This window comes from Protopterus annectens, chromosome 2.part1, assembly GCF_019279795.1.
Source record: "Protopterus annectens isolate FY-2018-M chromosome 2.part1, PAN1.0, whole genome shotgun sequence".
In the NCBI taxonomy this organism is placed as follows: domain Eukaryota; kingdom Metazoa; phylum Chordata; order Ceratodontiformes; family Protopteridae; genus Protopterus; species Protopterus annectens.
The window spans coordinates 1,335,310,370-1,335,328,900 of NC_056729.1; positions in this window are offsets into that span (position 1 = coordinate 1,335,310,370).

Here is an 18,531-nt window from a genome sequence, read left to right on the forward strand (position 1 = left end):
TTGCCTTGGGAGCTATACACGTCTTCCCATTTTTTTCCTGTAAACTGGTTATTCACTCTCTCTTCCCAATCTTTTCTAACCTCCTCTAATTGAGTCTTACAGTTATCACACAATATTTTACATTCACTACTAATTATCTCATTTTAACAGCTGCTTCTGTTCTAGACCCAGCTAAAAACTCTACTAGTAAAGGTCTTTCAGAACCATGGCCGTAAGCTCAATGCCAAAAAATGTGTCATCATCCCTTTTGGGAAAAACCCAGTTCCCATGGATTACCACATTGATGGTAGTCCACTAAACACAGAAGGCATTATAAGAGATCTGGGAACACAGGTTGACAACAACCTCTCTTTTGATCACCACATTGCCACTGTGGTCAGAAAGTCCTTTTATGTGGCACATCTCATTACTAAGGGTTTTGCATCCAGGAAGAAAGAGGTCATTGTCTCCCTCTACTCTTCCCTCATTAGGCCAATCATCGACTACAATGCCCCATTTGGCATGTACCTCACTAGACACCTGCAACAACTGGAGAGGCTGAAAAAGTACCTCACAAAGAGGATCCTAGGCCTTAAACACTTGTCCTATATGGACAGACACTAAAAACTCCAACTATTCTCTGTCTCATATCGCCTACTTAGAGGTGATCTCTGCTTGACTTACAAAGCCATGTCTGACCCAGCTCTGTTAGAAATGCTGCATCTAAAGAAATCCCAATCCCTCCGCACCACACGCTCCTGAGATCTCAACCTCATTACCACAATCAACAGAACGTACTGGAGGGACAGGTTCATAACCCAGAGACTGGCCATGCTATGGAATAGACTTCCCATACATGTCAAGCAGAGCACCTCACTGATCCTCTTTAAGAGAAGTATTGATGAGTGGATGAGAAATAGAAAATTCAGCCCGTGGATAATTTCAGTGGCTCTACTCAACAGAGGCACTGGGAACTAAGGTCGGTCAGCACGATGCCAGGGTAATCCTATGGCTAGGCCTGTAAAGACTCCAGGGCCTTTAGCCTTGTGCACACCTTTGACCTATGACCCTATAAAATCCCCTCTCCCTTTCTCTTTGCCTGTACTCTGAGATCAAGCCCTAGTAGGGAAGGTAGTCTCTATCCTGCAATCCAAATGTCTTCCTGGCCTTATCCCACTCTATTACCTTTCCTGCTTGAGTTATTTATTCTCAATATCTTAGTTCCTTTGCCAGGGTTCTCTAGTAAATTCCAGCTCCTTCCTATCTATTTCTGTACTCTTATTTGCAGTCATCTTTATTGGCAAAATCTTCTTTCTCCATTTGGCTTAGTTCTTAGAATATGTTCTTCTACTTTATGAATATAATATTCTGTATGTTTATTATTATTCTCCTTAAGGATCTACATCCAAAATCTCACTTCCTCATTATTTCTTGAGCTTCCCACCTGTGTCATCATCTCCCCTTTCCAATTTGAATTATAACCTTCTCCTTTTGTTATGTATAAGAACATTAACTGTGTATCTCTAAAATATCCCTTCAAATCAGGTAAACTTAAACCACCTTGTTGTATCAGAAGGATCAATGTATCCCACTTAACTCTTGCCCTCCTTCCCTCCCAGATAAATTCCTTCAACTCTTTATTATTTATTGTCCACAACTTTTCTTTGGGTTCATAAAAGTATGCCTGACCCATATATAGGACTAAAGGGATTAAGAACATTTTCACTGCTTGTTATCTTACTATCCATATGCATGCATAAGAGTTTCCAGTTTCTCAATTTTTGTATTAACGTTTGTTTAGTCTCTTTCACACATTCTTAGCTGCCGTAATGGAAGTCTTTTTAATCCATACTCCTAAATACTTCATCGTATCATGTCACCATAAATATGGGTATTGCTGAACCAATGTGTGTAGGTATATAATTTATGGTTATAGCCTTTGTTTTATCTTCATTCATTTTATATCCAGAAAAGACAGCACTGAGATGTCCTTTTCTGGATTTATCAGGTACAACATAATATCTTCTGTAAATGAATTCAACTTATTTTGATTACCATTGAATCCCAAAATGATGTTGAAATCCTACAAACAGGCCTGAAAATTACAAACAACTCATGCCAAAACCATGGTCTAAGACTAAATGTTAAAAAGTGCATAATCATACCCTTTAGTAAATTAGATATCCCTCCAAATATAATATTGATAGCACACTCCTAAAAGTAGACCAAGTGGTAAGGGACCTAGGAACACAGATAGATAGTAACCTAAACTTTGACCACCAGATAGCTACAAAAGTGAGGAAATCCTTCTGTGTGGCTCAACGTAAAAGTAAAGGCATGGTATCAAGTTCAAAGGAAGTCATAGTGCCCTCATCAGGCCCATAACTGAGTACAATGCTTCCTGCTGCATGTACCTAACCAGGCACTTACACCAACTGGAGCAGGCCCAGAGGTTTCTCACTGAAAAATATAAAGCATAAGACACATGTCTTATGCAGACTGACAAAAGACTGTCCCTTTACTCCATCTCATATCTTTTACTGAGAGCTAACTTATGCCTGATCCACAAGGCATTCTCTGATCCAGCCCTGATGAAAATGTTACATATTCACAAGAAAAATTATATGAGGGTTACGCGTTCCATGGACTTGAACTTTATTTGTGACTCTAACAGAGCTTGCCACAGAGACAGATTTATATCTGAAAGGCTACCTCATCTATGGAATAAACTTTCTATCTTCATAAAATGAAGCCTGGATAAATAGAAGGGGAGCCATAAATTTACTCCCAGGGTACTGTCCATGTCGAACATGAAAAAAGAAATAATTGGAAATCTGGGCAGAGTGAGATGAAATCCTTAAATAATCCCAAACAATTTTCCAGGTACACAGAGTGAACTAAAATCCTTTAATGATTCCAAGTAATTTCCAGATAAACAAGTAAAACCTTTCCCAGAGGGCTTCCTCAGGTGCATAAATCAACTAACAAAGGCTAGTGTATGGTTTAAATACAGTGTAAGAGTCACATGTCTTAAGTTAATAGGCAATTAAAAGTCAATTTTGTTAAAGGATAAGTAACAAGAAAAAACATCCTTAAAATAATTAAGGCCTATTATGATAAAACTTTGTAACAATACATTAAAAATTATATTTCTAAATACACATGCTTGTATATGAGAATCACAATAATAAAAACACATTATATTAATAAAAATAAAAATTCACATTAATAAAAGTCATATTAATAGCAGTGTGTGTGTGTGTGTGTGTGTGTGTGTGTGTGTGTGTGTGTGTGCGATTGTGTGTGTGTGTATGCATATAAAACAAAGGTATAAATACAAAATACATGTAATCAGATAATATAACCCAAAATATGTTGAAGTTAAGTCTACACAGATTCATCAGATTCATGTTTAGCTTTAAGTATGGGTTTCAGAGAGGCTACGCCATTTAGCTCTGGGATGATATAGCCCTGAATCGTAAAATCTACTTTAGTTCTCCTCTCTCAGTCCTAAGGATTATGTTGTCACCTCTTATATTCTTAAACATAACTTCTAAAATTAAAAACTAAAAGTTATGGGATGGTCCCGTCTCAAACTTATGTTTACATAAAGCATTAGTGGGTATGTGTCTGTTAATTTCTGAGAGGTGACTTGATATATAATCTGAATTTCTGATGAGTTTTTCCTATATAAAATGAGTTACCATAGGAGCATGTTGCTAGGTACACCACGTTTCTTGTGTTATAGTTACCATAGGCTCCGATTTCAAATTCTTTGGCTGTCACTGGGTGTGCTATTCTTTTCCTTGTGTCAGTATGTTTATAGTACGTACAGTTTCCCCATTTGTAGGTTCCTTTGTTCTGAGAAGTAAGTGAAAACCATGATCTAGGTTGTTCCTTATAACATATATATATTTTTTTAGATTTCTATGTCTCTTATATGAAATTGAAGGTTGTGGAGTGATAAAGTTGATAAGTGCAGAAACATCTTGTATATGCCAGTGTTTTCAAATAATATTCTTAATGGCTAAAGTGTTTTTGTTATAGGTCAAAGTACATCTGAGTTTTTGTCTGTTTCCAAAATTAGTACCATATCCTATATGTTTATCTGTATTTCTATGTTCTTGGCCTGAAAATATAAGGGCAGCAAATGTATCTCTTTTCTTTTTGACTTCTTCACATATCTGCTGAACTTCTAGTCTGTCATAGCCCCTATCTAATAAATCATCAACTGCCAGTTTCATTTGCTCCAGCATATTTTTATCTTGTGTATTAAATCTTGCTACTCTTAAGAGTTGATTATTGGCTATGTTATTAAAAGTGAAATCTGGGTGCATATTGTTTCTGTGTAATATATTATTATGTTTAATGGGATTCTACTGTTTCTGTGTAATATATTATTACGTTTAATTTTTTTTATATAAACAGGTGTCTAAGAAGCTTTCATCATTTTTAGTAACAGTGATGTCTAAAAAATCAGTGCTAGAATAGGAGATCCATTTCGTAAATCTCAAGAATTCACCTGCATTAGATAGGTAGTTAAAAAACAGATCAAAGGCGATTTCATTTCCTTCCCACATAATAAACAAATCATCCACAAATCATTTATAAAATGTATCATTCTCAAGAAACGGGTTACCACTGATAAAATGTGCTAGACTTGTTCCCAAATATACATAACAATATTAGCAAACATATTTGTTACTGGGGTGTCCATGGCAACCCCCCCATACCTGTTTATAAAGTTGTTGTAACAAGAAGACATTATTTTCAAGTACTAAAGACAAGATATTACACAAAGTGGTAATAAATAATTGCTCATATTCTGTTAGTTCTAGTAACTGATTGTATCCCTATATCTGAAGGAATAACAGTGCATAAGGAATCTATGTCTAGTGTAACAAAATAGCATTGAGTAAAATTCATATCCACAGCCAAATCATACAAACTTTGTAAAAAGTCAAGTTGGTCGTACCTCGGAAAATAGTGCCTGTTTCTAAGATGATCTCAAGTAGGGTACACAAGTCGAATTTTGGTATTTTCTATCCCTTTTCTATTGAGTAGTTCCCTTACATTATCTACACCCCAAGAATGGGGAATAACTGTAACTCTGAGTTTTGGCTCCAGATATTTAGAGGCTGGTTCAGTTACCCAACCTCTGCCTGACACAATGGGTCTCACAGGAGGGTTTGTGATACATTTATGAATTTTTGGAACTCCATAAATTATTGGTATCCTAGGGTTTTTAACCAATAAATAATCTAACAATTCCTTATCTATCTTGTTTTCATTGTGTAACTTTATTAGGCTGCTAGAAATGCGGCTAGCTATGTTAATTTGTTCATGCCTAGTCCTACTGCCCATGTCCACCTAAAGAACCAATACCCTGATTCTACCCCATCCCTATTTTTCAAGGTGGATCCAAAGAATATAATGTTTTTAAAAAACCCAGTACTTTTGTTCCTCCCATTAATTCTGGGATTGATTTTTTCATTGATGTGTGTGAAAAACAACTAAGGAATGTGCCCAGTAATGAAGCTGCTAATGTTTTTTTATAATTTATCTAAATGTGAACAGCAAGCGTTACATGACTTAAAATGCTTTAAAAGTGTTGAAATACACCCAGCAGATAAAGGTGGAGGAATTGTTATTTTAGATGGAGATAATATATTGCAAGTATGTTAGTACATTTAAGTAACACCGATACCTATTGTGAGATTTCTGCAACTCATGTTAAAGCCATTGCAGATAGACTGCAAGTTTTTTGTTTGATATGTTAATAACAGGCATGATTTCTGAGGCACTTTTTGAATACTTCAATATAGAGTACACAGTGACTCCAATTATGTACGTCCTACCAAAAGTCCATAAAAACATGGAAAGTCCACCCATGCGACCTATAGTATCTAGTCAGGGGTGGGCGACAGAACCACTGTCGATATATGCTGAGAAAAACCTGCATCCTATACTTAGGAATGTACTACTGTCTTATCGGACACTAAATATTTTTTGAGAGACCTAAGTGTACATTTGGAGGGTACAGATGACCAATGTTGTCTTGTTACTCTCGACATAGAGTCCCTTTTTACAGTTATTCCCCATTCTTGGGGTGTAGATAATGTAAGGGAACTACTCAATAGAAAAGGGATAGAAAATACCAAAATTCGACTTGTGTACCCTACTTGAGATTATCTTAGAAAATAATACCTTTGTATTTGGTGACAAGTTTTATATACAGAAGGTTGGAGTGGCTATGGGCACTGCCTGTGCCAATAGCTATGCCAACCTAGCACTTGTACAATAAGAAACCGAGAATATTTTGACAGGCGACATGTTTGCTAAATCTGTTATATGGTACAAGCGTTTTGTGAATGATATTTTTCTGTTGTGGCATGATAACGAAGATAATTTGCAGCAATTTTTAAATTTTATTAATACCATTACTCCTTTTTTGAATTTCACATACAAATACTCAAATAGAGAAATAGAGTTTTTAGATGTAAAGGGTACAAGTGAGACACTTAATTATGTTCATACTTCCATGTATAGGAAACCCATTAGAAAGAACAATGTCCTACATAGTAGTAGTATGCATCCTAACTACACTAAAACCAATGTGATCAAAGGACAGATAGTTAGATGCATGAGGCTATATAATGATGATGATAGTTTGTCTCAGGCACTTACCCTGTTAAAACATGAATTTATTGAAAGGGGATATAAAGCCAGAGATATAGACAAACAAATTAAAGTGGCTTGGAATGAGAGAAGAGAGAGGTACAAGCCCTATTATGACAGGATGAGAATCAACCAGGATAACCAAAGTAACTATGCCACCAGTACCACAGTAACCAGGAACCTAGAGAATGATGTATTACGTATTCCATTAACATTTGCAAGTAATATCAGTACAGTCTGTGACATAATTAAAAATAATTGGGGCATATTGTTAAATGTGGATGAACTAGAAGGTGTTATAGGGGCTACGCCATCTTTTACCTTTAAAAACAACGTAATTAAAAAGACAGTTGTGCTACAAGAAGTTAGATGGAGACCACTATGCAAGGCCTGATAGGCTATATACCTTTCCGTGTAGAAGGTGTACAGTCTGCCCCTTCATATTTGGAGGGGGGCAGTATACACACCCGACTAGAAAGTTCAGCATTGATACACGCTTTTATACACACTGTCATAATAAGAATGTTGTATATTTTGGTCTCTGTACAAAACGCCCAGCCTACTATGTAGGCAAAACTAATTGGTTGCTCAAAGATAGTGTCCTAGAACATGTAAGGGACATTAAAAATAAAAAAGAGACAAGTGCGTTAGAGATGCATGTTATAAAGGAGGGAGCCACACACACCTTCAAATTTCTAGTGTTACACATTATACAAGAAAATAAAACAGGTGGGAACATGAACAATAAGACTGAAGCCTCAGAATAAGAATGGATAATTAGATTTCAGGCTGACAGACCACCTGGACTAAATAGTAAGGTTTCACTGAAACCTTTTCTCAGGAACAGGGCTTTGAAACATTGATTATTATGTTCAGTCACATCTTTTAACATCTATACATATATTGTACAGTTTTAACACTATCTAACTTTATAGAGCAAGCTTTTACATTTTTTTACATACATTTTTAGTCCACTATTTTTATGATTTGATTGTTTATATAGTGTATGTTTTTTTAATTTTTATTTCAAGATACTGTCAACTGATTGGATTTGACACAGATGTATCATTATTTAAACAAGAGCAGCAGTTACTGTAGTATGTCTGAGGAAGCAGAGAGGACTCTGTGAAAGCGCTCACATGTTTTATATATTTTTACTGTTTTTTTATTAGTGTTGTTTTGCTGTGTGTATTCCAATGAGTTGGTGGCTTTTTTGGAACATTATTCTGTCAAATGCTTTTTCTGCATCTAGACCCACCTACAACTGAGGTATTTTCCTACATTCTGCTTTTCTTTGGAGCATAATTTTTCTATTAATGTTTTCAAGTGTTTGCCTCCCCTCCACAAAACCACACTGATCCATATTGATCAATTCTGGCAACACCTTTGCCATTCTTTTAGCTAGTATAGACATAAATACTTTATAATCAGGGTTTAAAATTGAAATGGTTCTATATGAAGCTGGGTCTGAAGGGTCTTTGCCATATTTGGGTGTTAGAGCCAACACACTTTCTTTCAGAATGTTGGTACTTCCCCATCCTTTTAAAATGCTGTTAAACAAAATCTTCCAGATCTTTATCACTTTCGTCCGTCATAATTTTCAAACTTCCACAGGAATGCCATCTGTTCCTGGGAACTTCCCTGAAGATTCATTATACATTACTGTTTTTATCTCATCGCCTCCTATCTTAACTGTTAGTTGTTGAGCCTCTTCTAATGCTAACCTTGGCATAATTAAGTCTTCTACAAGTATTTCCAAGTGCTTTTTTGATTTCCAAATTTCTCTGCTATACAAATTTTCATAACATTTCCAGAATATCTGTAGAATCTCTACAGGATCTCTGATTATTTTTCTTATACATTCCCTAAGTTTGATGACAACCCTACCAATGTTCTGTTGTGTAAGTCGTTGTGCTAAAAGTTTTTCTGAACTTGAGTTGTTATCAAAAAATAGTTGCTTTACTGCACTCTTTCTAAACTCATGCATATAATCCAGATACTCCATTATTTTCTCTTTAATACTCTGCATTTCCAGATATTCCCTTATTTTCTCTTTAACACTCTGCATTTGCTCCTCCTCTTGTTCTGTGACATTTATCCTTATTCTGCAAAACTTTAACCTTTGTCAGCCCTTCTAAGTAATTTCTATTACTACTTAACCGTTTCTCTCTCTTTTATCTCAAATGTATTTTTAAACTCAATTTTCATTTTATGCCAGTCACTAGCTATAGTTTCTGAAGATATTTCTATTTTCCCTAATAATTCTCAATTTCTACTACCCATTCCTAAAATTCCTCTATTTTGAGCAGGTAGGTGGGAGAGCACCGGTGTCTTAATTTTACTTCATTACCTTGCATTTTTTATCTTAGTTTTTATTGGTGCACGATCAGAAATAGTATTAGATGTATGTCAAAGCATTCAATTTCTAGCTAGTCTAGCCTAGTTATTTTACCTAGGGGAATAATATGTAAATTCTGTCCAAGTCCCTACTACTGAATTCACATCTTCTATACCAAATATTTTAAGACATTTCTTCAGAAATCTACCCTCTTTTGTTATATTACCCTTTCTAGGTCCCCATGAAACATCCTGATTATTGCAAATCAAATTACATTTCCTACTTATAAATAACATTCCCTGTTGAAAACTCATTATTTCTCCCAAAACTTTGTTAACCTGCATGATAGCAGTTTTCAGTGAAATATAAAAATACATGCCATTGTAATCCTCCTCTCTTGCTAAAAGCCCCTTACTACCACAGTTCTACCATTTTTGTCTTTTTTCCCTCATCTATCACTATTGGAGCCCCTCTAGAAATGAATATAATTAGTTCCCTTTTCCACTGTCCTAGATATTCTGCTGAATATCCATTCTGAAATCCGCTCATTGTCAAATACTCATGCTCATTTCTTTCCAGATGCCTCTCCTACAGCATTGCTATTTGCACTCTGCATGTCTTAATGTAATTCAATACAATTTATTTTTATCTATACCTGTAAGGCCATTCACATTTCAGGATAATATAGACGGCATAGCCAATATGATAAAAATCTTTTCTTCCCAGCTATTATACATGACAGCTTTTTTAATGTGTATCCCCAGCTTTTGTGTTACATGTATATATAATTTTGGCAGGCTGATATTTTGCACAATTGTTTTTTTTTTCTCATCTCATCTCCATTTGAACCTGTGTCAACTTTTTCAGAACTTTTTGTTTTAATGAAAGTCCTCAAACAAAAAAAAAAACTAAATAAAAAACACTCAACCCTTATTAACTTGGAACAAACACACAAAATGATGTGCATCTTCAAAGCATGAAGTTTAACCTTTGAAAAGGGAACAACTGCCCCAGATTAATGGCTGCACCTACAGACATTATCTAACCTAAAATTAAGGTTATCCATGCTAAAGCACATGCTGCAGCCTGTGTTCCCACTTGCACTGATTACAGTATGTTCTTCTCTTCTCTCTCTTCCCCTCCCAGATATGAAAAACAGCTTGTATGCTTTCAGAAAATATTGACTTTTAACCCTGTCTTTAACAAAACTCAGTTGTACACTGTTCTATTAACTGCATTAAAATATTAAGGCTGCTAGGGAGGTTGTTTTCTCTTATTAACTTCACATAATTTCAAACTTACTTTTTTCACTGAATGGCTTGCCATTGTACCTTTAAAGTTTGCATTAACTTCAGCAAAGAATACTCAGAATTCTCAAGATTAACTACTTGCTGCCTGCAGACTTCTGTCGATTGAAATGTACTTGGCAATGAGTCTTTGTAAATTTCACTCAGCAAAGAATGCACAGCTGCCCTCAGCTGCAGACATCTTGACTACACTGACCATTTGCCGAATCTGCAATTGTAAGAAACTTAGTATTTTCATGGCTTTCATGATTTTGTTTTACTTTTTAAGCCTACATGCTTTCAAAAACACCTGCTTGCAGCTTAAACCAAAGGTAGTAATCTAGGTATTCAGTATGAAAAAGTTATAAACTCCAAATACCAAAATAAAGTGACAGGAGAAATAAAATACGAGTCAAATTTGCAAGCAAAAACCCCAGTCACTCACAGCTTCAGGCAATAAAAGTCTCCTGTTTTTAAACACAAATCCAGTGTAGAGTCAAATCCAGTAAAAACTCACAGTTGCAGGCAATAAAAGTCTCCAGATGTTAAACACAAATCCAGTGTAGAGTCAAATTCAGTAGAAAATAATGATCCAAAGGCAAAGTAATATCAAAGATTTAATAAAAAGTGAGCACTTTTGCGGTACACCTGACCGCTTCATCAGACTTTAAAAGTATATACAATACAGCAAGCTGTTTAAATACTATGGTTAACCAATCACAACTTTAAGCAGCATATTCATTAAGAATTAAAAGTGTACACACACACACACACACACACACACAAAAACACAATAATAATAAGCATTCTAAAACACAGGGTTAAATTCAAATTCTTTTCAGTGTTTAAGTGCACGTGCTTTTAAGAAAGGCTGGAAATGTTACTATTTAAACTAGGTAGTTTGTCTGCTTTAAAGAACAATATCCATCTTTGTTCATTTGCTTCTGTAATGTTCTTTATGTTCCCTCCTCTCATGTTCTCATGTATAACTTCCAGAACAAAGAATTTAAAGACATGTTCATTACCCTTTTCTATGACATGTTGTGCTAGTGCACTTTCTGACTTCTTGTTTTTAATATCCCTTAAGTGTTCCAATATTCTTTCTTGAAGGCTACGATTTGTCATACCTATATAAAACACATAGTATGCAGTACAGAAACTAAAATAAATAATGTTTCTCATTGTGCAGTCTGCATAAAAAATTAAATTCTATTCTTACATCTAGTTGGTGGTGTGTAAAGTGACTGCCACTAAAAATGTGTTTACATGCTAGGCAATTTCTACAGGAATATGTGCCTACCCTGTCAGAATATATAAATCTCTTATCACTGTTGGCCTTATAACACAAATGTCTCTTCAGTGACTTGTTATTAATAAAAGAAAAACTTGGTTGGGTTGTTAATTCGTCCTTCAATTCATCTATAGTACTCAAAATATTCCAATTTCTTTTTATTATAGTGCAAAAAGTGCCTATGTCATTGGAATATGGTAATGCTACTCTGAGAGAGTTGTTAATAGTACAGTTATCTGTTTCTAATCTCTTATTATTTTCTTGTGTTTCTTCATGTTCACCATAATATGATTTACATCTAGTAGCCCTATGATCCCATCCATTACTTATGCAATTATCTATGTCGATTTCTTTATAACCTCTATCGAGGAATTCCTGTTTCAGGTCAAGCAGAGCTAGTTTAAGTTGTGAATCATCATTGTACAAGCGCATAACTCTATATACTTGTCCCTTAAGTACATTGAGCTTTACGTGGTTAGGATGCATGCTCTTATTATGTAACAAGTTATTCTTTCTCATGGGTTTTCTGTATAGGCTAGTTCTAATTCCTTCTAGTGCATCTTTATTCACCTTAAGATCTAAGAAATCTATCTCTTGATTTGAATATTTGTAAGCGAATTTCAGAAAATTGGTGGTTTGATGTAAATATATAGTAAATTCCTTTAATTTCTCTTCTGTATCATTCCATAGTATAAAAATATTATCCACTAAATGAACATACCATTTCATGGAATCTTTATAGTTGTCATTTCGGAGAATTTCATTAGTTTCCCAATATGCCAGGACCAGGTTGGCGTAGCTGTTGGCACAAGATGTGCCCATAGCTACACCAACCTTTTGTAGAAAGAATTCATTATAAAAGGTAAACATATTATTCTCTAAAATAATTTCTAATAATGCACATAATAGCCTAACCTTATTAGAATTCAAACCTTTTTTGGGTCAGAAATATTCTTATCTATGCCCCAAGTATTAGGTATCTCTGTAAAGAGTGATTCAATGTCTAAGGCCACAAACGTATTCACCTTGTATATCTGAAATTTTAGAGTGCAAATCCTGCATGAACATCTTTGTGTCTCTAAGCACAGTATTACAACTTTAAAGAAAAGGGTGCAGTTTTTTTTCTGCAAATATAGAGAGGGGCTCCGTAGCCCAGCCTCTACTAGAAACTATTGGTCACATTGATGGTATGGTAGAATGTTTATGTATTTTAGGTAGACCTTATATGTTTGCTACCAATGGATATTCAGCAGTAAAATATTTAAACAAATGTTCTGATATCATACCTGTAATTAATAAGTCAAACACCAAAAATGACATTTTATCAATAATCCCTTTCACAGCACTTCTAGAAATAGAAATATATGTGTTCTCATCATTCAAAAGACTCTGCATTTGTTGCAAATATAGATCTCTATCTAATACTACAACACCCCCAACCTTTGTCAGCAGGTCTAATTTCTATGCATGACATTTCCTTTAATTCATGCAGGGCCTGGTATTCCATTTGAGACATATTTAAATAGTTGGTTTTAGTACCTTTACAGAATACTTCCCTAATCTCATTTTCACATACTTCTAGGAAAGTTTCTATAATAGAATGTGGTGGGGGGATGTATGTGCTTGGTTTCTTAAAAACTTCATAACAGTTATTATTGCCTTTAAACATAGTAGGCAGGGTAAGCTTTCTACCAAACAATTTAAATTCTCTCAATATGTCACCAATGTTTGCTTTCTGAGAAGGTATAACGTTTATACCTTTAGCCAGTAACAACATATGTGCCTCAGACAGTAAAACAGAAGAAATATAAGGGACAAGTATATAGAGTTATGCGCTTGTACAATGATGATTCACAACTTAAATGAGCTCTGCTTGACCTGAAACAGGAATTCCTCGATAGAGGTTATAAAGAAATAGACATAGATAATTGCATAAGTAATGCATGGGATCACAGGGCTACTAGATATAAATCATATTATATGGAACATGAAGAAACACAAGAAAATAATTAAGAGATTAGAAACAGATAACTGTACTATTAACAACTCTCTCAGAGTAACATTACCATATTCCAATGACATAGGCACTTTCTGCACTATAATAAAAAGAAATTGGAATATTTTGAGTACTATAGATGAATTGAAGGATGAATTAACAACCCAACCAAGTTTTTCTTTTATTAATAACAAGTCACTGAAGATACATTTGTGTTATAAGGCCAACAGTGATAAGAGATTTATATATTCTGACAGGGTAGGCACATATTCCTGTAGAAATTGCCTAGCATGTAAACATATTTTAGTGGCAGTCACTTTATACACCACCAACTAGATGTAAGGATAGAATTACATTTGTATGCAGACTGCATGAGAAACATTATTTATTTTAGTTTCTGTACTGTATGTTATGTGTTTTATATAGGTAAGACGAATCGTAGCCTTAAAGAAAGAATATTGGAGCACTTAAGGGATATTAAAAACAAGAAGTCAGGAAGTGCATTAGCACAACATGTCATAGAAAAGGGTAATGAACATGTCTTTAAATTCTTTGTTCTGGAAGTTATACATGAGAACATGAGAGGAGGGGACATAAAGAACATTACAGAAGCAAATGAATAAAGATGGATAATGTTCTTTAAAGCAGACAAACTACCTGGTTTAAATAGTAAAGTTTCCCTTAAACCTTTCTTAAAAGCACGTGCACTTAAACACTGAAAAGAATTTGAATTTAACCCTGTGTTTTAGAATGTTTATCATTGTGTTTTGTGTGTGTGTGTATATACACTTTTAATTCTTAATGAATATGCTGCTTAAAGTTGTGATTGGTTAACCATAGTATTTAAACAGCTTGCTTTATTGTATGCACTTTTAAAGTCTGATGAAGCGGTCAGGTGTACCGCAAAAGTGCTCACTTTTTATTAAATCTTTGATATTACTTTGCTTTTGGGTCATTATTTTCTACTGAATTTGATTCTACACTGGATTTGTGTTTAAAATCTGGAGACTTTTATTGCCTGCAGCTGTGAGTTTTTACTGTATTTGACTCTACACTGGATTTGTGTTTAAAAACAAGAGACTTTTATTGCCTGCAGCTGTGAGTGACTGGGGTTTTTGCTTGCAAATCTAGGTATTCACCCTTGTAAAATAAAGAGAGAAAATGTCCTAATTATAAATATAATACAATCAGTGGACTTTTATACCTCACCCACACCATAGCAGCCCAAGATCACAGCTTATGAACATTAAATTTCCTTTGTCCAGTCTTTTTTTCTTTTGTTATACTATAAAAACTATATTTCTTATAACCAAAAAAGTACTTTTTTATTTTAATATCTTTAACACATACAACAGTCATTGAAAAGACTCCCACATTTAAAATTCCTCTGACTGCACACTACATAAAAATGTGTTATTGTAAATAACATACAGTTTATATATTGAAATTTTTATACAAATACTAATAAAATCTGTTTTACTTATAGTTTTTTTCTCCTTTTAGTGTCCTTCTAAACATTAATGATATAAAGTGGGATAAATATTTACAGTCTACCCAGAAGCTTAAAGTCAACAAAGGTCCAGTATTTTTCAGCCACTTTTTCTTGCAAAACCATATTTCACAAATGTGGTAAGATGCCTTATTGTCTTCCATTTATTCACTAAATTCAGAGTTGCTGGTTTTCTTCCTGTCCATCTCCATTTCCCAAAAGCAGATTATGGTTCAAGTAAAAGGTGCTGCTGATTCTTCTAAACTCCTGTGCTTTTTTCTGTCTCTCAAGCATGTTCCTTTGGAACATTGGAAAAGGTTTCACTGGCAAACTCTCTCTATGGACCTTATCATCAGAAGAATGAGAAGCAGAGTCCCCTTCTGCTTGCTGATTCAATTTTTGTTGGATAAATTTTATTTCCTCCTTGGCCTGTTTTGCATCACAAAAATGACTTTGATCATCCAGGAAAAAAAAAACACTTTGAACGCAGCTGGACACAGCAGCTTGAATAACACATCTGCCTCTCTACATTTTATGACTATTGGAATAGATTTGCTCTTCTTCTGCCTGGTGTACAATGAAAAAGTATTTTCGACAAACACTCTGCTGTCTCCAATTTTTAATACTTTGCCTTTTTGCCACAATTTTGTCAGCATCAACTCATTCTGCTTGTATGACTGCATCTTTATTAATATAGGTCTTGGCTGCTTTCTCATGGACAGGTTTGGAGCATGCACTCAATTAGCCCTTTCAAGTAACAATTTCTGGTGAGGAACACCAGTCCAGTTGCTTATTTGTGCTTTAAAATTAATACAATTTGTTCCTTCTGTTTTTTTCTGTTACAGCAGAAAATCTTAGGCTTTCTCTCTGCACTTTGTCTTCTAACTCTATTATTTTTTAAACAGTTCTTCTTGAGAAACCTCACATTCAGCCAGCTTTTTCTTCATGTCAGCATCTAATTTTTTGCAGTTTTATCAGTTTATCTGAATGGCTAGTTAAAGCCTCTTCCATTTTCTAGCCTTTTGCTGTTTGAATTGATACATTGATTCCAATGTTTCATTCATTTTAATCACCTCTGAGTACATTTAATTTATTTTCCTCCAAATTACTGATAGCCATCTCTTGAACCAGTGCTGAAGTTTGAACTGCTTTTTGCTGAACAGATACAGAATCCTTCCCAGACAGTGTTTTCTCTTCAGTTTTTCTGGCTGATTTTCTTTCATGTTTTCCAAATGTCTTCTTTGCTGGCTCCAGGTACTTTATTCATGATCCAGTCACTGAACGCTTAAAAAAATTTGAATGGTACTTTTTTCCTCAGTTTCTGTTTTCACACTGGGAGAACTGAAGAGGTCCTTCTATTCTCATGTTGCAGTATTCTAAACATATGAGATCCTCTGCCTGAGGCAACTCAAATGTCTGGCCCATATACAAAAGCTTAGACTGGCTGCTGTATGGTGTGTGGGACATCACACATATGTACCATAAACTGTGGTCCATAAATGTGACATCCACACACACAGACCTCAGAACTTCTCTGCCACCAGTTGAATTTCAGCTTGCTCATTCTGCAAAAAAGATAAGTATCCCATTGGGGAACCTTTTTTTTTTCTAGTTCTGGTTGCTGTCATTTTCTTAATTGTTAGCTGATTCCATCCGTGTCATTTAGTAAGGGAAAATATAAGTGCAGATGTCAAATTCTGCACAAAAACAGCCACAATCCCTGCCTCTTTTGTTTAGGGCCTACCCATGACTACAAATCCTGCTCTATTTGCCAGTCCTTTGTGCCAAAGACCCTACACAGCAGTCTAATAGCCCTAAATCTTTTCATTGAGAACCAACATCTTAAAAGACTAGCCTTGGGTATGGAAGTGACACCTGGTATGTCGACTGAACCACCTAGGACAAAGGCCAAAGTTTCAAGACCTGAGAAAGTGCCTGCACCTCTGGCTTTGGACGTCACTTCTGGATTAGGACATCCCACCAGCCAGCAATCTAAGGGCTGAGGTACATCTGATGGCTTCAGCGATTAGGGCGGGTTCCATTTCAGACACAGCTCTAGTTTCTCTGACCGACATGTCCACAGAAGTTATTCAGATGTCAGTCTCTGATGTTGGGGGGAAACAGGTTTGCCCAGATGCCCTGTGCCAGCTTCCATTTCTGAGGAGTCCTCTATTCCTTCCATTTCCTTGGATCCTGAGCCTACCCCTTCACAGACCAGACCTAGGATGCCCTCATACAAAAAGAAGCAAAAAACTAAACACTTGTCTGCTTCCTCTGAAGGTATCCCAGATTGGCAAGCATTCTGCCAATCCCTTTCGATGCCTTCATGGCCCTTAGGTCTTCTACTTCACAGGCCCCATCTGCTCTATCAGCCCTGAGTCCCAGGCCTGAATCCTTAGGCCCCTTGCCTCAAACTCCAGAAGAGGAATCTTCCTCTTCATCTTTTGATGAGTCCCTCTCTTATACTTCTCAACTAGCCTCACACTTAGGATACTGATCACCAGAAGAGGACTCCATTGAAGGTGATTCCACACCTAAAGACATTACATTTGGGGAAACAATTACCAAAATGAGGGAGTATTTCAAGTAGGATTCTACCCAAATGACAGAGGTTCAAAAAAGATATAATGAACTTCTACAGATGGAATCCTCTTCTCCCTCAGCCATCCCTCCAGTCATCCCTGCATACTTGGATGTCTTTGCCTCATCCTCCTAAGCTCCTGATTCTCATCCATCTGCACCAAAGAGACGAGACAAGTTCTATAAAGTACCTGGCAACTGTACATTTCTGATTAAGTCCCCCTCCTTGGCAGACCCTGCTGTAATTGTGGTCACACCAGGTAAGCAATCCAGACAGATCCCCTCTTCTTCTTTGCTTCCATCAGATAAAGACAGCAAAATGATGGACAGGTTAGGAAAAAAAATGTACACATCTTCTAGCCTGGCCTTCAGAACCATCATCTACTAAACTCACATGGTGAAATATGGCCTGGTTCTTATTTTCCAGGCCTTAGATCAACTTGATTCTGCTTCTGATTCTTCTAACAAAGGACAGGTTGCCTCTACCCTTTCTGTAGCTGCACAGGCCTCAAAACACTCTGTAAAATGCGGCTATGATGCTGCAGAAGCATCATATAGATCAGCTGCCTCTTCTTCTGTTCTTTGCAGGTACTCCTGGCTTAGGTTACAACCTGTGCCTGATAATTTTAAGAGCAAAATCACGGATGCTCCACTTGATAATAGTTTTCTTGTTGGTAAACAGTCAGCAGAGCTTTTTGATACTCTGCAAGAGAAAAGCAAAGAGTTGGAAGACCTCAAGCATCTCTTTGTGTCACCACTGCCAAAGTTTCATAGAAACTACCCTGCCAAACCCAATTTTGTCAGGAAGGCTTCCACACCACCCCCTTCAGAGCAAAGAAAAGGTGCCAGGAAATCATCCTCTGCCAGACATACCTTTCCCCAATCTACTCCTAG